The 20,407-nt window shown below is 39.8% G+C and overlaps 1 long non-coding RNA gene across 1 annotated transcript; it reads right to left on the reverse strand.

Moving 5' to 3' along the window:
• Positions 1–3,088: 3,088 nt before the first annotated feature.
• LOC309804958 lies at positions 3,089–8,777 on the reverse strand. Its single transcript, XR_014294205.1, has 3 exons — positions 8,593–8,777; positions 7,499–7,612; positions 3,089–4,352 (listed from the first exon to the last, which is right to left on the reverse strand). It is a non-coding gene; the product is annotated as an uncharacterized lncRNA (long non-coding RNA).
• Between the last annotated feature and the right edge of the window lie 11,630 nt (positions 8,778–20,407).

Genomic DNA, 20,407 nt, shown 5'->3' on the forward strand with positions numbered 1-20,407 from the left:
TAATCAGGTGGACAAAATGACTTGCTCTGTGGAGGTCAGCCAGTCCCCTTCCTCAGACGCACAGTCATTCATATTTCTGTTCACATGTCACCTTCTCAGCCTTATCCCTTCATCCTCTGATTCCTTATCTGATTGATTTCCCCTCTTCTTCACATTTATCACAGTCACTTGCACACGATGTTTACTTCTCTCTATTCACACTACCCTATGCAGGTCACCATCAAATCCCACATGGACACAGCAACCACTACTAACTGATCTCATGTTTATTCTCCCACTTATTCTCCGCATTGCAACAGAAATGACGTTCCTTGAATAAAACCTGAATGTGTCCCTCTTCTTTATAAAGGCTCCCCTAACTCCCCTTTACCCTTCATGTAAAAAGCTTCATATGCACTTTGTGATACATCCCACCCCCACTGACTCCCTCCCCTCCTCAATTTAGAGCACCTCCAGACTCCAGGCATACTAAACTTCCTTCTGTTCCTCAGACCACACCGCACTCCACCCTAGAGGCCTCGCCACGCATTTGCCCCCAGACTGGAACACTCTCTCCACCTATAACCCCTTTAGCTCGCTTCCCTTTGTCCTCCAGTCTCAGAATGGATTTCACTTTTTCCAGAAGACCTTTCCTAAACCTTCCCTTATTGTAATGGCCCCATAGCACCCTGTTTTTCATATTATAACTATCACCATCCTTTCCTGCAGTTCCTCACTTAATTATATATTGAGAAGTAGTGAAGTATAGAGTTTTAAGAGTCTGGGCTCTGAGTCTGCCAGCCTGGATTTGAATCTCATCTCTGCCTTTTACCAGCTTTGTGACCTCTGGTAAATTGTACCAACAATGGTAAAAAGTTGATGTAAAGATTAAGTGAACTAATAATATACATAAAGCCCTTATAACAATCAAATCACAGCAAATGCTCAATCATTGGTGTTTCCATTGTTGTTACTGTTCTTTTCTCCCTGGGAGATCACCACAAAAAGTGGGGACCCTGTTCACCTCTGATTCACAGTACCTGGTGCCTCATAGACAGGCAACAAGTATTTGTTGAATGAATAGATAAATGAATGGATGAAATCTTTTTTTTTTTAATATATATATATTTTAAATTTATTTATTTATTTTGGGCTGTGTTGGGTCTTCGTTTCTGTGCGAGGGCTTTCTCTGGTTGTGGCAAGCGGGGGCCACTCTTCATCGTGATGCGTGGGCCTCTCACTATTGCGGCCTCTCTTGTTGAGGAGCACAGGATCCAGAAGCGCAGGCTCAGTAGTTGTGGCTCACGGGCCTAGTTGCTCCGTGGCATGTGGGATTTTCCCAGACCAGGGCTCGAACCCGTGTCCCCTGCACTGGCAGGCAGATTCTCAACCACTGCGCCACCAGGGAAGCCCTGGATGAAATCTTCCTTACAGTCCTAGAGCGAGTAAATGTGGAAGCTGGGACTGGAATCCAAGTCTTCTGTCTTTTCTTGTATTGTTCCCCCCATCCCTTATAATTGTGCTTCTCAAACTGAGAGGAGTTTACCCTCAGGAGTACATGTTAATATGCTCAGGTACTCTAAGCCCCAACACAAACAGGGTTCACCTTCCTTGGGCATCATTTTTTTCCCAATGATAAGCAGTTTAAAGTGTTATCTTTACATTGGGAAATAAAATGCAACAGTCACCTGAATATTTTAAGTAACATGAGACCAGAAATAAAATTTCCTACTATGGCTATGCCTCATCCCACCCCCATGCTCCAGCCCTGCCCTTCACCCATAAACAAGGCAACCATACACAACCAGGGATGCCACTGGCCACCAAATTACTCTCCATGCCATTATTTGCAATAATGATCAACACAACATAATTATCTCCAGTGCTCTCTAGAATACTGGATAGCATCTTAGAACTTATTTTAATTAGGCTTTGGTACATATGTTTGTGAGGATCATTTGGGTTTTAAACAAAATTTGAAATTATATTTTATTATTTCTGATTATGTTTTTTAAAGCTGGTGGGAATGTGAATTGGTACAACCACTATGGAGAACAGTATGGAGGTTCCTTAAAAAACTACAAATAGAACTACCATATGACCCAGCAATCCCACTACCGGGCATATACCCTGAGAAAACCATAATTCAAGAAGAGCCATGTACCAAAATGTTCATTGCAGCTCTATTTACAATAGCCAGGATATGGAAACAACTTAATTGTCCATCATCGGATGAATGGATAAAGAAGATGTGGCACATATATACAAAATGGAATATTACTCAGCCATAAAAAGAAACGAAATTGAGTTATTTGTAGTGAGGTGGATGGACCTAGAGTCTGTCATACAGAGTGAAGTAAGTCAGAAAAACAAATACCATATGCTAGCACATATATATGGAATATAAGAAAAAAAATGGTCATAAAGAACCTAGGGGTAAGACGGGAATAAAGACACAGACTTACTAGAGAATGGACTTGAGGATATGGGGAGGGGGAAGGGTAAGCTGTGACAAAGTGAGAGAGTGGCATGGACATATATACACTACCAACCGTAAAATAGATAGCTAGTGGGAAGCAGCCGCATAGCACAGGGAGATCATCTTGGTGCTTTGTGACCACCTAGAGGGGTGGGGTAGGGAGGGTGGGAGGGAGGGAGATGCAAGAGGGAGGAGATATGGGGACATATGTATATGTATAACTGATTCACTTTGTTATAAAGCAGAAACTAACACACCATTATTATTATTTTTTTTTTTTTGCGGTACGCGGGCCTCTCACTGTTGTGGCCTCTCCCGTTGCAGAGCACAGGCTCCGGACGCGCAGGCTCAGCGGCCATGGCTCACGGGCCCAGCTGCTCCGCGGCATGTGGGATCTTCCCGGACCGGGGCACGAACCCGTGTCCCCTGCATCGGCAGGCGGACTCTCAACTACTGCGCCACCAGGGAAGCCCCACACCATTATTATAAAGCAGTTATACTCCAATAAAGATGTAAAAAAAAAAAGACTCTTCAAAAAGAAAGGATAAGCTGTTAAAACATAAATTATTGTCTAACATTAATTTTAGGCAAACTGATAATAAGTAGTAAGCCCACTAGCAGTGATAAAGCACAGTTGGCATCATCCATTTCCATACATGGGTACGGAGTTGGCTGCTGGAGGAGCATGTAGGGGATGGAAGAAGACGTGTCCAAGAGACCAGGGTTTCTCAGCAGCAACACTACTGACATTTGGGGTGGATTCTTTGTGGTGGTGACAGTCCTGTGCATCATAGGATGTTTAGCAGCCTCCCTGGCCTCTACCCACTAGATGCCAGCAGTACCTCCTACCCCGACACAACCAAAAGTGTCTCCAGACATGGCTAAATGTCCCCTGGGGGATAAAACCATCATAGTGGAGACAATAGAACACAGAAGACAGGAGACACAGAAGCTAGTGTCTTTTAAAAGTAGATAAATATTCTATTTTGACCCTTCTGTCATTTCAAAAAGAGAATAAATTCTGCTGTAGAGCGATTGCCAGCAATAAAATGGAACCCATCCTCAACGTTGCAAGAGTTGTTTTTAACTGAAATGAAGCAAAGGTGTGGGAAAATCTGCTTTTTCTGGAGTCTCTTAATATTCTTGGATTTGAATCTAAATTCCATTCCTTAAGGCACTTGGAAGAGCAGCTTACATTTTTTTCTCCCACATGCCAGAAATTATAGTAGATAAGGCCTTTTTCACACTATTACTTTCAAAATGCCTCAAACAGCAGCCTTATCTGCAGTCATCTCTGAGTTGAGAATCATTTTCTTGGCTTTTACAACACTGGCTGGAAGTGCTGACATGCTTGGCATCTTAGGTGGCATCTGAAACTCCTCTTTAGCGAGACCAGAGCTGACCTAAGGGAATGCTAATTGTTCACCTGAACTTCAAGGGCTGACCTCTTTGCATATCAAGAGTTTATTAATTCAATTCCAACTGGATCTATTGTTGAAAATATCTGCGACCCAAAAGTCCAAAAGTAAAACTAAAATCTATTTGTGAGGACAGCTGCCAAAGAACCTCTGCCCGCTCCATGGAAATTACTTCCACCTAGAAAATCTGCATTTTTTTTTTATTGCCAAGAATGTGTGCAGCTCTGGCATGGTGCACTTGGTCCCTGGGTTCCTTTACATTCTGCCACTGTTTTTAGGTTTTGCTTCTGCTTCGAACTTGAGGAAGCCCACTTTTCCTTGGGGAAACAAAGGAATCTGCCTAATGAATATGAAAGGAAAAACAAAGGGATAGCGTATGGCAGAAGTGTCAGAGCCTCACTCCACTAAAGGGACCTTCCTGTGCATTTTCACATTCATCAGGCTTTTTCCCACAAAAATGGTTTGTACCTAGTAATCTAGAAAATAAAGCAACAATACATGTATTAGATATATTTTTCAAGATCTTTTGCTAAAAAAGCTACTGAGCTCATTCCATTAAACTCATCTGAAGATTACTCTGGTGCTATGCCTTTTTAAAAATAAAACTCATGTTTATCTTTCTTTTCTGTGCCCTTTCTATAGCATGGTGCAATGTTGGGAAATTGACATTGCTGTTAATTTTTCTGTTTTACAAGAAAGGAAACTTTAAAAAGGTCTCTATCGAGGGTGTAATTCTAACTATATCTCAGTTCTCCAAACTTTTTCTCCCAGGGTTCTCCTCATGTGATTCATACAATCTGTCACTCTCAATGTTGTCATAACACCATTGTTAACCATCACGTGTGTTTTCTGAATGGCTGTATTTTCAAAATGAAGAGCATACATTGGAAACAAGACTTCAAGGATTATTCTTTGATAAAGATAAGTTCATCGTTGTAAATCTTTATCTAAAAGAAATATAAAAGGTTTAATAGATAAAAACTAAAAATACAAATGACCTTGTCTGCTATCCAATAAGTTAAATAAATAGATGAATGTTAAGTTAAAATATGTGATTACAAGAGGGAAAAGTGGTGAAATGTAAATGTAATTTTTCTGTGAAGGCCTTGTAAAACCTATTTAAGGAAAATTGGTCTTCAGTGGAAGATTATTTGGGAGCTTAGGACAAAAGTGGGTTAAAACTGTCCTACTTTATAGCCCATCAGATAGGTCTGGCTTTTGTGAGAGTATTTATAGGTACATGAGGAACCTACAGAGATATAAATGTGTGCATGCAATCAGCAGTGAACTGAATAGTAGGAATCTACACAAAGGCTCAAGAGGGAGTGGAATTCTTTCTGGGCAAGAATATGGGCTATTTGAGTCATTCTGACACCAGGCACATAGTAGATAGAGATCTAACTTGCCTGATCCTTTTAGCTCCACCGTATAGGTCTGGGAATGATTCCACCCATAAAGAAAAAATGCTCAAATTATCACATTGTCTTTCAAGTGAGTGGAAGAAAAGATGCTTTGAGTTTTTACTATATTTATTGGTCTCTTCCCAGGTTGGGAACTCAGAGCAGAGCCACAAATACTCACGCTTGAAATCTCAAAAGTTAGATATAGTAAGACATTAAACACAAGGCACTGGGCTCAAAACTGGGAAAGTTACTGGGTCACCACATCATTTATCTTGAACTCGGTGTTGCCAAGAGATGGCAATATTGGCCCAAAACACAGAACTAATTTCCCTCTCATGCCCTTCATTCCCAAAGTCCTAACTCAAGGATGATGAGTAAGAAGATGTTGAACTAAACAGTAATAAAAATGCCTTTCAACAGGCCAGGTCAAATAAGGTCAAAGGAGAAGCTAGGGAAACAAGACATGACATTTTCAAAAACTTACTGGTATGACTTAGAAAATACAAATCAAGTGACTCATCAACATGGTTTAGAAGACGTGCACGAAACCCTTGTTAAAACACAAAATGGAATGCCAATAAAAAGAGAATGTCAAAATGGTTGATAAACGTATTTCACTTCCCACTTGCCTTACAGAATGCAGTAGGGGTGCCAGTGTCTTTGAATGTCCAGCCTCCCCTGGCCAGTATCCCCAGGCCCAATGGAGCATGACGTTAAACAGAAAATTAAAAACACTGTGAACAGTGGAGAGAGACCACAGAAGAAATGAAGAGGTTTATATTTTAGTATATTAATGGCACTTTTCCCTGCTTTTTGTAAAGGGGATTCTGCATTTTCATTTAGCGCTGAGCCCAGCCGATTATGTAGCCAGCCTTGCCTAGAATATTTGAAAGCTAAAGGTCCCCCATAGACAGTGATCAGTGTTCAAGGGATTTCTGGGAGATGAACTGTCCTTGCACAAAGCTGGAAGGGACCCAATAGTAGATTCACGGCTCTCCCGGAGACTGAATCTTGAAACATCCTAATGAAGACAAAATTCTGACTGTGTCCTCCATACAACACTCGTAAAACAAACTGCCAAGCCCACATAAAATCCTGATAGTATTTCTGAGGTCTCCCCAAGAAGATATCTACTCTAGATGCTTAAGTCTCTCAAACCAATAAATTCTCTTTGTTGCTTAAACAAATTTGAGTCAGGCTCCTGTAACTTTCAATTGAAAGAGTCCTGAGCTGTACAGAGTTCTGAGGTTGGTGGTTGCTGGGAAGGGTGATTTCAAATCTCATTCCTCACATGCTGGAATGGGGCTTGGTACGGGATATGCCCATCACATCAGATCACGCTGATACGCTGGAATCCTGTCCCACATTGACTGAAGGCCATTCTCAAAGAAAAATTTAAGTTAATGGAAAGTTTGTTCCAAAGTCCATTAAGAATAATGAAAATAGACAAGACAGGAAGCCAATTCTGAAAGGAAGATTATCTTAAACAATTGATTAACCGGAAGTTAAAGGCAAAAGGAGTTTCTAAATCGTCCTTTTAGTGATAATATTTACGGGAAGAGGAGATCTACTCTTATGAAAGGGTTCACTCTTTCTTTGAATTTTATAAAAGATTCACAATTTTTGGCAATAGCGTCAAGGTAATTTTGGAAGCAACAGAAAAGAGTAAGTTGCTCAGTCCAGAGAACAAAAATTATGACCGCTTTGCCTGCAAGAGTTTGAGAGAGGGCTTTACAGTTTGGGTTATAACATTTGCTTTAGGATTTAGACTGTATATTGATACATCATCGCTGAAAATAATTCCAAAGGCAAAAATCTATTCTTATTTGGTTCCAGAGTACCTTTTTTATTTGATAGCAAAACTCACTATTGCAAAGAACCTGTGATGTGTTTTTTATGTCATGGTCTCCTTTGTTAATGCTAATGTATACTGTCCTAGGCTCTGTGCTAAATGCCTTCACATACTTTATCCCATTTAATTTTATGTCTCTAAGAGATAAATTAGATTACTTTTCCCATTTTACAGAAATTGCTATTCAAAGGTCATTTGCATCTCAGGGAAAACTAGCAAGTCTTGACTCACTCAGGTGTGTCTGCCTGCCCGTGGTGTCAATTTTGTGTTACAGTTTCTCACAAGCTAGAGAGGCCCTGGATGTTCACAGCTTCTAGAGAAAAATTTTAAGAGGGGACGGGAGCTACACACTGCAGACCAAACTTACCTGCATGTTGTCATTTTTTAATTCACATGCTTTTTTCCCCTCCATTTATAAATGGAAAATAACATCACTATCCTGATCATTCTCTTGACTTTGATTTCCCAAAAGACAGCATCCCTGTGAGTTCAAAATAAAAATTTATTTGATTATACTCAGAGCAAGATGGGGAGGGGATGGTTAAAAATTATTTTATTTCAAGATATTTGTTTTGAAAAAAATGGTTTTAATAAAAATCCAAACTATACATACTGAGTATAAAAATTTGCCACGTGTATGTGTATGTGTACATACGTGCACACACGTGTATGTATCATATACCTACCGTGTCACACTAAGAGAAACCCTGAACATTTTACAAACACCTGAAAACAATGTAAACGGTTTGGCTGTCATTGGATCTTAGATGGATTAAGACTCCATATCAGGGTCTGCTACGTACTACACAAGCTTTACACTATTATTCAAACTGGTCTTTTTTAACGGACTATTTCTAGTAAGCAAAAGAAAGCACGAGTGACATTTTCAGCTTTGTTCAAATTGAAAACCTTAACCAAACATGCCACAGAGACCTGAAATAAACAAGATGGATTTGTCCTTGCAGTCACCCTTGAACCATCCGCCACCCCTCCCAGCATGAAATAAAAAGAAACGAGCTTGAACGCTAGAGGGCAACATTGTTCCTCAAATATATACACAAAGGAAAAACTAGGGATGTATAAAATTCCTTACTATTTTTGTCTTCCCTTTAAGAAGACTCCCTTTCAATATATTCAATTTGATGACTTTGGAGGTATGCATATACCCATGAGACCATCACCTCCAAAAGCTCCTTCCTGCTCTCCCCCTCACAGCCCCCCCATTTTCTGTGTCAAGAACACTTAACCCGAGGTCTACCCTCTAAACGAGTTTCCAAGTGTACGATACAGTTTTGTTAGCTGTACAGTCTATGGTGTACAGCAGATCTCTAGAACCTGCTCACCTTGTGTAACTGAAACTTTATATCTGTTGAACAAAACTCCCCGTTCCCTCCCCTACCAGCCCCTCAACCTCAATCACCGTTTTACTATCTGTTTCTATGAGCTGACTGTTTTCCATACCTCCTGTAAGTGGAACCAGGCAGCATTTGTCCTTCTGTGATGGGCTTCTTTCACTAGTATAATGTCCTCCAGGTGCATCCATGTTGTCTCACATGGCAGGATTTCTCTTTTTTTAAGCCTGAGAAATATTTCCCTGTATGTATACACCACACTTTCTTTATCCATTCATCCATCATTGGACATTTAGGCTGTTTCCACGCCTTGTCTATGATGAATAATGCTGCAGTGAACAAGGGAATACAGATATCTCTTTGAGATTCTGATTTTAATTCTTTTGGGAAGGTACCCAGAAGGGGAAATCACTGGATCATATGATTCAATGTTTAATTTTTTGAGGAAACTCCATACTGTTTTCTACAGTCACTTTTTCCAGCCTCTGTTCCTAGCACTGGCCAAACCCTCTAGTCACCTCTCATTTCCCACATCCTCTCGTGTGTTCAGACATTCCTTCAGCTCTTTCTGAAAATCACCTTTTTTTTTTAAAGACTTTCCCTCATCACTCTGGTAAAAATTACATCCATAATCCATATTTCTCCTCCATACATTATATTGTTTTTGCCTATCTTCTTGCTTTTCATATAAACTATTTTTTTCTAGTAGGAAATATACTCCACACATGCCAGTAACTTTGTCTGCTTCATTCACTTCATACTAAACTAGGAAAATTCACTCTTTTACTAAACCAGGATTAAAATAGTGACTATCATATAATATATATGTGTATATATGTGTATATATATAATATTCATGTGTATATATGTATGTGTGTACATACATATATATATATGAAGAAGACACACTTTTAGAAAAAATATTCCTATTTTTCGATGGCACTAGGAAATAATGTCTTATTTTCTGTATATTCCACCTTAAACTCAACATGTCCAAAACCAGATTCATTATCTTTTCTGTCTTCTGGACTTTCTGACTTGGTTTGTAGGAAGTACTAGCAATCACCAAGATAGCAATCTGAAAGACATTCCCCCATGCTTATGCTTATCTCACTTCACTTTAAATATGTGTTTAGTTGTTTTCCATCTTCACCTGACTTGAGCTTAGTAAGAGCAGGAACCTGCTTTATTGTCCCCACCATCATGTACTCAACAGTCTGGCACCATATCTGTCATGCAGTGGGAGTTTAATAAATCTTGATTAGGGGCTTCCCTGGTGGTGCAGTGGTTGAGAGTCTGCCTGCCGATGCAGAGGACATGGATTCGTGCCCCGGTCCGGGAAGATCCCACATGCCGCGGAGCAGCTGGGCCCGTGAGCCATGGCCGCTGAGCCTGCGCGTCCAGAGCCTGTGCTCCACAACGGGAGAGGCCACAGCAGTGAGAGGCCCGCGTACCGGGAAAAAAAAAAAAATTTTATTGTGATAACTGGGTTGGGAAAATTGAGATCCAAGACTTGACTGAATTTTCAGTCAGTTTATCAAGACCTGAAGTTTTCTTGACTGGAAAAGTCAAGGACTGAGAGGGAGACTCACTCAATTCTCCTTTCCCAGAATTGCCCTGCCCCCCAGACACTGCTACCCATCATCCTGGCAAAGTGAGAACTGGTACCCATGTCTCCCACCCAGGATGCCTTGCTATGGGCTGAATTTTGTCTCCCCCAAAATTCATATGTCAAAGTTCTTACCCCCAGTCCTTCAAAATGTGACTATATTTGGAGAAAGGATCTTTACAGGGATGATTAAGTTAAAATGAAATCATGAGGTGGCCCCCAATTCAACATGACCAATGTCATTGTAAGAATAGGAAATTTTTGGACACAGAGAGAAGACAACTTGAAGAAAAGGAAGGAGACAGCCATCAACAAGCCAAAGACAGAGGCCTCAGGAAAAACCAGCCCTGTTGACACCTTGATCTCAGATTTCCAGCATCCAAAAGTGTTTAAGCCACTCAGTGTGTGGTCCTTTGTTAGCCATAGCAAACTAATACACTAATATTCATCTGTCGGTGCTTCCATATGCATGCCTTTTGCAACAGTGGAATCTTAATGTGCATACTGTTTCACAGCTGGTTTTTTCATGTAATAGTAAGTGAACATCTTTCAACAAGAAGCATTTTTAATGGCCCAATAGCCCTTTTGGATATAACAAAACACTACAGTCTTTTCTTAAAGAAGCCATGCTTTGTCTTTCCAGTACTTTTTAAAACGCATTCGAATTCAGTAATATCATTTTGAAATGTGCTGCATGGGGACCTCATGCCCCTCAACCCATTTCCACTTTTTTGAAACCCAATTTCACTTTCAAGTTAGGAAGGAAAAAAAGGAGATCAGACCCTAACACCTCAAACTCCTTCTACATCATCCTCCTCCACCCTTATTTTCCTCCCACCTGCCTCTATCCATGTCAGTCATGGAGAATTGATGATTCCCCATCTTCATGAGAAGCACAAACATGTAAATTCTTCATAGGCCTTAAGTGATTCTATTTGTAAATATTCTGGAAAGAAAAGACATAGTCCCAAAAGTGGCTTGGAATTCACTTGGAGTTGGTTTGCATATTAAAAGTGTGTAAGCCAAGATACGGCCTGGCTTGTTATATTAATATTGCTTTCATGCACATTTGTTGTTTTACATTTGGGTTTGTTTTCTGTTAGGGTTAAAACATCTTATAAACATGCCCCATGTTGGGCTTCATTTATGGAAGACATAATATTGAAGTGGGTGAGAACTGGAACTTCGATGCTAGCAGACCTCTGTTCAAACCCCAGCTCCTCTACTGACAAACCATGACACGTGACACAAGCATCTTTATCTCTCTGACTTCATTTCCATATCTGGACATCTGTAACCTGTCCAGACTTGCAACACCTCTCGAGGACTGTGGGAAAGAATAAATGAAACACAAAATATGTAATGTGGTGCTTGACACGTAGTAGATATTGTATTGCCATTGCCCCTACAACTTTTCTGTAAGGAAATCCCACATTCTGAATGAAAGATTCATATCTTAGATGTATAAAGCATGCTGGCTTAGGTAATATTTTGTCCTGCTCTTCACTGATTGATTGGTGAAAAGAACAAGACCTAAAAAATAAAGTTGGTAAAAAGTTAGCTATAGTATGAACACAGATATTAACTTATTCTTTACTGATATCACCAGAACATGTCAGTGGATGTTTCTTGAATCTTCTACACAAAAGATACCCTTTTATGAACAAATAATTTAGCTGCTCTTATTAGGTTTTATTTACCCCCTCAGTAAATATTGCAGAGGTTTGGAAAGTAAATGTAGACAGAGGCAGAGAGTTACAAATGGTGATAATTCCTTGGGTTTGAGACCATGGGAACTAAGTCACTACAGATAAAGTTAAGCTGACTTGCGCGATTCAGGGATATTAAGAGGTCGATTCTTTGGTGTAGAGTGGGCATTCTTTTATTTTATTTTATTTTAATTCTATTTTTTTGATAACCAAAGACATTGATAAAGCAAATACAATCTGCAATAATAAATATATCTGCAATAGATGCTAAATATCATTAAATTATTATATAATTTAGACAGTAAATATGATCTATTTTTGCTTCTTTCCAATAGAATACATTTGATCACTTTTTTTTTATATACAGCAGGTTCTCATTAGTCATCAATTTTATACACATCAGTGTATACATGTCAATCCCAATCTCCCATTTCATCCAACCACCAACCCACCCCCCGGACACTTTTCCCCCTTGGTGTCCATACATCTGTTCTCTATATCTGTGTCTCAATTTCTGCCCTGCAAACCAGTTTATCTGTACCATTTTTCTAGGTTCCACATATAAGCGTTAATATACGATATTTGTTTTTCACTTTCTGACTTACTTCACTCTGTATGACAGTCTCTGGATCCATCCACGTCTCAACAAAAGACCCAATTTCGTTCCTTTTTATGGCTGAGTAATATTCCATCATATATATATATACCACAACTTCTTTATCCATTCCTGTGTCAATGGGCATTTAGGTTGCTTCCATGACGTGGCTATTGTAAATAGTGCTGCAATGAACATTGGGGTGCATGTGTCTTTGTGAATTGTGGTTTTCTCAGTATATTCCCAGTAGTGGGATTGCTGGATCATATGCTTATTCTATTTTTAGTTTTTTAAGGAACCTCCATACTGTTCTCCATAGTGGCTGTATCAATTTACATTCCCACCAACAGTGCAAGAGGGTTCCCTTTTCTCCACACCCTCTCCAGCATTTGTTGTTTGTAGATTTTCTGATGATGCCCATTCTAACTGGTGTGAGGTGATACCTCATTGTAATTTTGATTTGCATTTCTCTAATAACTAGTGATGTTGAATAACTTTTCATGTGCTTCTTGGCCATCTGTATGTCTTCTTTGGAGAAATGTCTATTTAGGTCTTCTCCCCATTTTTGGATTGGGTTGGTTGTTTTTTTAATATCAAGCTGCATGAGCTGTTTATATATTTTGGAGATTAATCCTTTGTTGATTCGTTTGCAAATATTTTCTCCCATTCTGAGAATTATCTTTTCATCTTGTTTATGGTTTCTTTTGCTGTGCAAAAGCTTTGACATTTCATTAGGTCCCATTTGTTTATTTTTGTTTTTATTTCCATTACTCTAGGAGGTGGATCAAAAAAGACCTTGCTGTGATTTATGTCAAAGAGTGTTCTTCCTATGTTTTCCTCTAAGAGTTTAATAGTGTCCGGTCTTACATTTAGGTCTTTAATCCATTTTGGGTTTATTTTTGTGTATGGTGTTAGGGAGTGTTCTAATTTCATTCTTTTACATGTAGCTGTCCAGTTTTCCCAGCACCACTTATTGAAGAGACTGTCTTTTCTCCATTGTATATCCTTGCCTCCTTTGTCATAGATTAGTTTACCATAGGTGCATGGGTTTACCTCTGGGCTTTCTATCTTGTTCCATTGATCTATGTTTCTGTTTTTGTGCTGGTACCATATTGTCTTGATTACTGTAGCTTTTTAGTATAGTCTGAAGTCAGGGAGTCTGATTCCTCCAGCTCCATTTTTTTCCCCTCAAGACTGGTTTAGCTATTCAGGGTCTTTCGTGTCTCCATACAAATTTTAAGGTTTTATTGTTCTAGTTCTGTAAAAATTGCCATTGGTAGTTTGATAGGGATTGCATTGAATCTGTAGATTGCTTTGGGTAGTAGAGTCATTTTCACAATATTGATTCTTCCAATCCAAGAACATGGTATATTTCTCCATCTGTTGGTATCATCTTTAATTTATTTCATCAGTGTCTTATAGTTTTCTGCATACAGGTCTTTTGTCTCCCTAGGTAGGTTTATTCCTAGGTATTTATTCTTTTTGTTGCAATGGTAAATGAGAGTGTTTCCTTAATTTCTCTTTCAGATTTTTCATCATTAGGGTATAGGAATGCAAGAGATTTCTGTGCATTAGCTTTGTATTCTGCAACTTTACCAAATTCATTGATTAGCTCTAGTAGTTTTCTGGTAGCATCTTTAGGATTCTCTATGTATAGTATTGTGTCATCTGCAAACAGTGGCAGCTTTACTTCTTCTTTTCCAATTTGTATTCCTTTTATTTCTTTTTCTTCTCTGATTGCTGTGGCTAAAACTTCCAAAACTATATTAAATAATAGTGGTGAGAGTGGGCAACCTTGTCTTGTTCCTGATCTTAGTGGAAATGGTTTCAGTTTTTCACCATTGAGGATGATGTTGGCTGTGGGTTTGCCGTATATGGCCTTTATTATGTTGAGGAAAGTTCCCTCTATGCCTACTTTCTGGAGGGTTTTTGTCATAAATGGGTGTTGAATTTTGTCCAAAGATTTTTCTGCATCTATTGAGATGATTATATGGTTTTTATTCCTCAGTTTTTTAATATAGTGTATCACATTGATTTATTTGTGTATACTGAAGAATCCTTGCATTCCTGGGATAAACTGCACTTGATCATGGGTTATGATCCTTTTAATGTGCCGTTGGATTCTGTTTGCTACAATTTTGTTCTGGATTTTTGCATCTACATTCATCAGTGATATTGGCCCGTAGTTTTCTTTCTTTGTGACATCTTCATCCGGTTTTGGTATCAGGGTGATGGTGGCCTTGTAGAATGAGTTTGGGAGTGTTCCTCCCTCTGCTATATTTTGGAAGAGTTTGAGAAGGGTAGGTGTTAGCTCTTCTCTAAATGTTTGATAGAATTTGCCTGTGAAGCCATCTGGTCCTGGGCTTTTGTTTGTTGGAAGATTTTTAATCACACTTTCAATTTCAGTGCTTGTGATTCTTCTGTTCATATTTTCCATTTCTTCCTGGTTCAGTCTTGGAAGGTTGTGCATTTCTAAGAATTTGTCCATTTCTTCCAGGTTGTCCATTTTATTGGCATTGAGTTGCTTGTAGTAATCTCTCATGATCCTTTGTATTTCTGCAGTGTCAGTTGTTACTTCTCTTTTTTCATTTCTAATTCTATTGATTTGAGTCTTCTCCCTTTTTTTCTTCCCTCTTTTTCTTGATGAGTCTGGCTAATGGTTTATCAATTTTGTTTATCTTCTCAAAGAACCTGCTTTTAGTTTTATTGATCTTTGCTATTGTTTTCTTTGTTTCTATTTCATTTATTTCTGCTCTGATCTTTATGATTTCTTTCCTTCTGCTAACTTTGGGTTTTGTTTGTTCTTCTCTCTCTAGTTCCTTTAGGTGTAAGGTTAGATTATTTATTGGAGATTTTTCTTGTTTCTTGAGGTAGGCTTGTATTGCTATAAACTTCCCTCTTAGAACTGCTTTTGCTGTATCCCATAGGTTTTGGATTGTCGTGTTTTCATTGTTATTTGTCTCTAGGTATTTTTTGATTTCCTCAGTGGTATCTTGGTTATTTAGTAATGTATTGTTTAGCCTCCATGTGTTTGTGTTTTTTACATTTTTTTCCCCTGTAGTTCTTTTTTTTTTTTTTTTTTTTTTTTTTTCTTTTTGCGGTATGCGGGCCTCTCACTGTTGTGGCCTCTCCCGTTGCGGAGCACAGGCTCCGGATGCGCAGGCCCAGCGGCCATGGCTCACGGGCCCAGCCGCTCCGCGGCATATGGGATCCTCCCAGACCGGGGCACGAACCCGTATCCCCTGCATCAGCAGGCGGACTCTCAACCACTGCGCCACCAGGGAAGCCCTGTAGTTCATTTTTAATCTCATAGCATTGTGGTCAGAAAAGATGCTGGATATCATTTCAATTTTCTTAAATTTACTGAAGCTTGATTTGTGACCCAAGATGTGATCTATCCTGGAGAATGTTCCATGCACACTTTCTTCTTGAGAAGAAAGTGTAATCTGCTGTTTTTGATGGAATATCCTATAAATATCAATTAAATCTATCTGGTCTATTGTGTCATTTAAAGCTTGTGTTTCCTTATTTCCCCCACTATTATTGTGTTACTGTCAATTTCCTCTTTTACAGCTGTTAGCAGTTGCCTTATGTATTGAGGTGCTCCTATGTTGTGTGCATATATATTTATAATTGTTATATCTTATTCTTGGATTGATCCCTTGATCATTATGTAGTGTACTTCCTTGTCTCTTGTAACATTCTTTATTTTAAAGTCTGTTTTACCTGATATGAGTATTGCTACTCCAGCTTTCTTTTGATTTCCATTTGCGTGGAATATCTTCTTCCATCTCCTCACTTTCAGTCTGTATGTGTCCCTAGGTCTGAATTGGGTCTCTTGTAGACAGTGTATATATGGGTCTTGTTTCTGTATCCATTCAGCAAGCCTGTGTCTTTTGTTTGGAGCATTTAATCCATTCACATATAAGGTAATTATCGATATGTATGTTCCTATGACCATTTTCTTAATTGTTTTGGGGTATTTTTTGTAGGTCCTTTTCTTTCTTCTGTTTCCCACTTAGAGAAGTTCCTTTAGCGTTTGTTGTAGAACTGGTTTGGTGGTGCTGAATTCTCTTTGCTTTGGTTTGTCTGTAAAGCTTTTGATTTCTACATCGAATCTGAATGAGATCCTTTCCGGGTAGAGTAACTTTGGTTGTAGGTTCTTCCCTTTCATCACTTGAAGTATATCATGCTACTCCCTTCTGGCTTGTAGAGTTTCTGCTGAGAAATCAGCTCTTAACCCTATGGGAGTTCCCTTCTATGTCATTTGTCATTTTATCCTTGTTTCTTTCAATAATTTTTCTTTGTTTTTAATTTTTGCCAATTTGATTACTGTGTGTCTCGGTGTGTTTCTCCTTGGGTTTATCCTGTATGGGACTTGCTGTGCTTCCTGGAGTTGGGTGGCTATTTCCTTTCCCATATTAGGGAAGTTTTCGACTATAATCTCTTCAAATATTTTCTCCAGTCCTTTCTCTCTCTCATCTCCTTCTGGGACCCCTATAATGCAAATGTTGTTGCATTTAATGTTGTCCCAGAGGTCTCTTAGGCTACCTTCATTTCTTTTCATTCTGTTTTCTTTAGTCTGTTCCGCAGCAGTGAATTCCACCATTCTGCCTTCCAGGTCACTTATCCGTTCTTCTGCCTCAGTTATTCTGCTATTGATACATTTTAGTGTAATTTTCATTTCAGTTATTTTAATGTTCATCTCTGTTTGTTTGTTCTTTAATTCTTCTAGGTCTTTGTTAAGCATTTCTTGCATCTTCTTGATCTTTACCTCCGTTCTTTTTCCAAGGTCCTGGATAATCTTCACTATCATTATTCTGAATTCTTTTTCTGGAAGGTTGCCTATCTCTACTTCATTTAGTTGTTTTCCTGGGGTTTTATCTTGTTCCTTCATCTGGTACATAGTCCTCTGCCTTTTCATCTTGTCTACCTTTCTGTGAATGTGGTTTTTGTTCCACAGGCTGCAGGATTGTCATTCTTCTTCCTTCTGCTGTCTGCCCTCTGGTGGATGAGGCTATCTGAGAGAATTGTGCAGGTTTCCTGATCTGAGGGACTGGTGCTGGATAGAGCTGGGTGTTGCTCTGGTGGGCAGAGCTCAGTAAAGCTTTAATCCACTTGACTGCTGATGGGTGGGCCTGGGTTCCCTCCCTGTTGGTTGTTTGGCCTGAGGCAACCCAACACTGGAGACTACCTGGGCTCTTTGGTGGGGCTAATGGCAGAGTCTGGGAGGGCTCACGCCAAGGTGTACTTCCCAGAACTTCTGCTGCCAGTGTCCTTGTCCCCACGGTGAGCCACAGCCACCCTCTGCCTCTGCAGGAGACCCTCCAACACTAGCAGGTAGGTCTGGTTCAGTTTCCCTTTAGTTCACTGCTCCTTCCCCTGGGTTCTGATGGGCACATTACTTTGTGTGTGCTTTGAGTGGAGTCTCTGTTTCTCCCAGTCCTGTCGAAGTCCTGCAATCAAATCCCACTAGCCTTCAAAGTCTGATTCTCTAGGAATTCTTCCTCCTGTTGCCAGACCCCCAGGTTAGGAAGCCTTACGTGAGGCTCAGAACCTTCACTCCAGTGAGTGGACTTCTGTGGCATTAGTGTTCTCCAGTCTGTGAGTCACCCACCCAGCAGTTATGGGATTTGATTTTGCTGTGATTGCGCCCCTCCTACCATCTCATTGTGGCTTCTCCTTTGTCTTTGGATGTGGGGTATCTTTTTCGGTGAATTCCAGTGTCTTCCTGTCGATGATTGTCCAGCAGATAGTTGTGATTCTAGTGTTCTCACAAGTGGGAGTGAGAGCACGTCCTTCTATTCCACCATCTTGGTTCAGGCCCCCAGAGTGGGCATTCTTATGACAAGTATGTAAAGTCACCTATTTCTGTATAATGGGGGGGGGCAGTTTTAAATACAGGCACTTTTCTCTCACAAAATTTTACTTTAGTATTTTAAGAATTGGAAGAATTTTATGCACCACTGAGTGTAAATCAGCCATATTTCTTAGTTAATTTGAGCTTTCCTTGAGGAAAAAAACTACACATCACACGTCCTTTGCTCAAAAAACCAAGTCATCTTTGTTGCTTTTTAATTTTAACGTGGATACCTTTTCTCAAGTTCACACCATGGTTGTGCAGGATTCCGCCCCTTTCTTCTGCCCCTAAGCAAACACCTTTAATTATCACGTCAAGTGCCTAGCTCTGACCCAGAATCCCCTGACCCACCTGCCGATATGCCTGGTTGGTCTAAACATTCCACCCATAATTCTGAGACTTCCTAAAAGCATCTTCCACAGAAAACCAAAGGCCACCCGGGCCTTGAGCCAAAGCAGCTTTTCCCCTGGAATCACACTGACACAGAATAATTCTTTTTTTTTTAACATCTTTATTGGAGTATAATTGCCTTCCAATGGTGTGTTCGTTTCTGCTGTAAAACAAAGCTCATCAGCTATATGTATGCATATATCCCCATATCCCCTCCCTTTTGTATCTCCCTCCCACCCTCCCTATCCAACCCCTCTAGGTGGTCACCAAGTACCATGAAGCAGAATAATTCTTTTTTTTTTTTTTTTTTTTTGCAGTACACGGGCCTCTCACTGTTGTGGCCTCTCCCGTTGTGGAGCACAGGCTCCAGATGCGCAGGCCCAGCAGCCATGGCTCACGGGCCCAGCCACTCCGCAGCATGTGGGATCTTCCCGGACTGGGGCACGAACCCGTGTCCCCTGCATCAGCAGGCAGACTCACAACTGCTGTGCCACCAGGGAAGCCCCCAGAATAATTCTTGACCTTCTTTGTTAAGTGATTTTCTATGTCTCTCTCCTCTTCGAAGGTGATTTAAGGAATGATATGTTAAGATAGTACTTTCTCTTAGAGTTAAGGAAATAGAGGCCCTTGAAGAAGACAGGCTTTTACTGCTGAGAAATTACTTTTGGCTTCCCACCACCTGCCTCCCTGCTCCCTGCATCACTGTGGCAGGCAACTCCAAGAAGCCAGTACTGCCAAAATACACTGGCTGAATGGAACCACAGTGCTTCCTCACATGCTGGTCCCTCAGCCTTTGGATGACACAAGATCCTGGTACCATTCGTCATGTGCAAAGAAGAGTAGCCATTGACTAGCTTTAGTTGCTTGGATTCCAAGTATCACCACCTACACTGTACCAAGACTATAACAGTAACGATATACTAATTCCTTTGTCCATTGATACAGCAATCGTCTCTTGAACAAGATTAATTCTTTTTTTTTTTGGTTTATCTCTTAGCAAATATCTTTTTAAAATTTCTATCGGAGTATAGTTGTTTTACAGTGCTGTGTTAGTTTCTACCATACAGCAAAGTGAATCAGCTATACGTATACATATATCCCCTCTTTTTTTGGATTTCCTTCCCATTTAGGTCACCAGAGAGCACTGAGTAGAGTTCCCTGTGCTATACAGTAGGTTCTCATTAGTTATCTATTTTATACATAGTGTCAATAGTGTATATATGTCAATCCCAATCTCCCAAGATTGATTCTTGTTCAAACCATGCTAGTTACAGCAGGAACAAAGTTGAATGAAGTGACAACCATGGTCATCCATCAATAACTCACGATCTAACGGAGAAGAGGACAATTCCAAAACAATATGGAAACCCAGTGAGAGACATGCAGCATAATAAATAAATAAATAACTAGATAGATAAATAAAAGGAGTTTCTAACCCAGAGAACAGGGGGAGGAAGCAAAGACCTCCTCGAAAAGGCAATGTCTGCACTGAATGCTATACTTGAAATGTCAAAGATAGAGATCAAAATATTTTTTCACGCTCAGGAAAGTTCCTGTGTTTCAAGGAGATTAACTCTCAAGCCAACTTGTTCCACAAACACCCTCAATTCCCTTGGAAAATGGGCTCCAGAGCTGTGATTTCCTTATGGAATTAAATTTTGTCCATTTGATTTTACTTCTCCTTCTCAGAGGAATGAAACCATAAATCCTGTTCACAAAATAGGTATTTCTCGACTTTCAAAACTTTGGTTCAGAAAACAT

This window comes from Mesoplodon mirus, assembly GCF_964341445.2.
Source record: "Mesoplodon mirus genome assembly, chromosome: 5".
NCBI lineage: Eukaryota > Metazoa > Chordata > Mammalia > Artiodactyla > Ziphiidae > Mesoplodon > Mesoplodon mirus.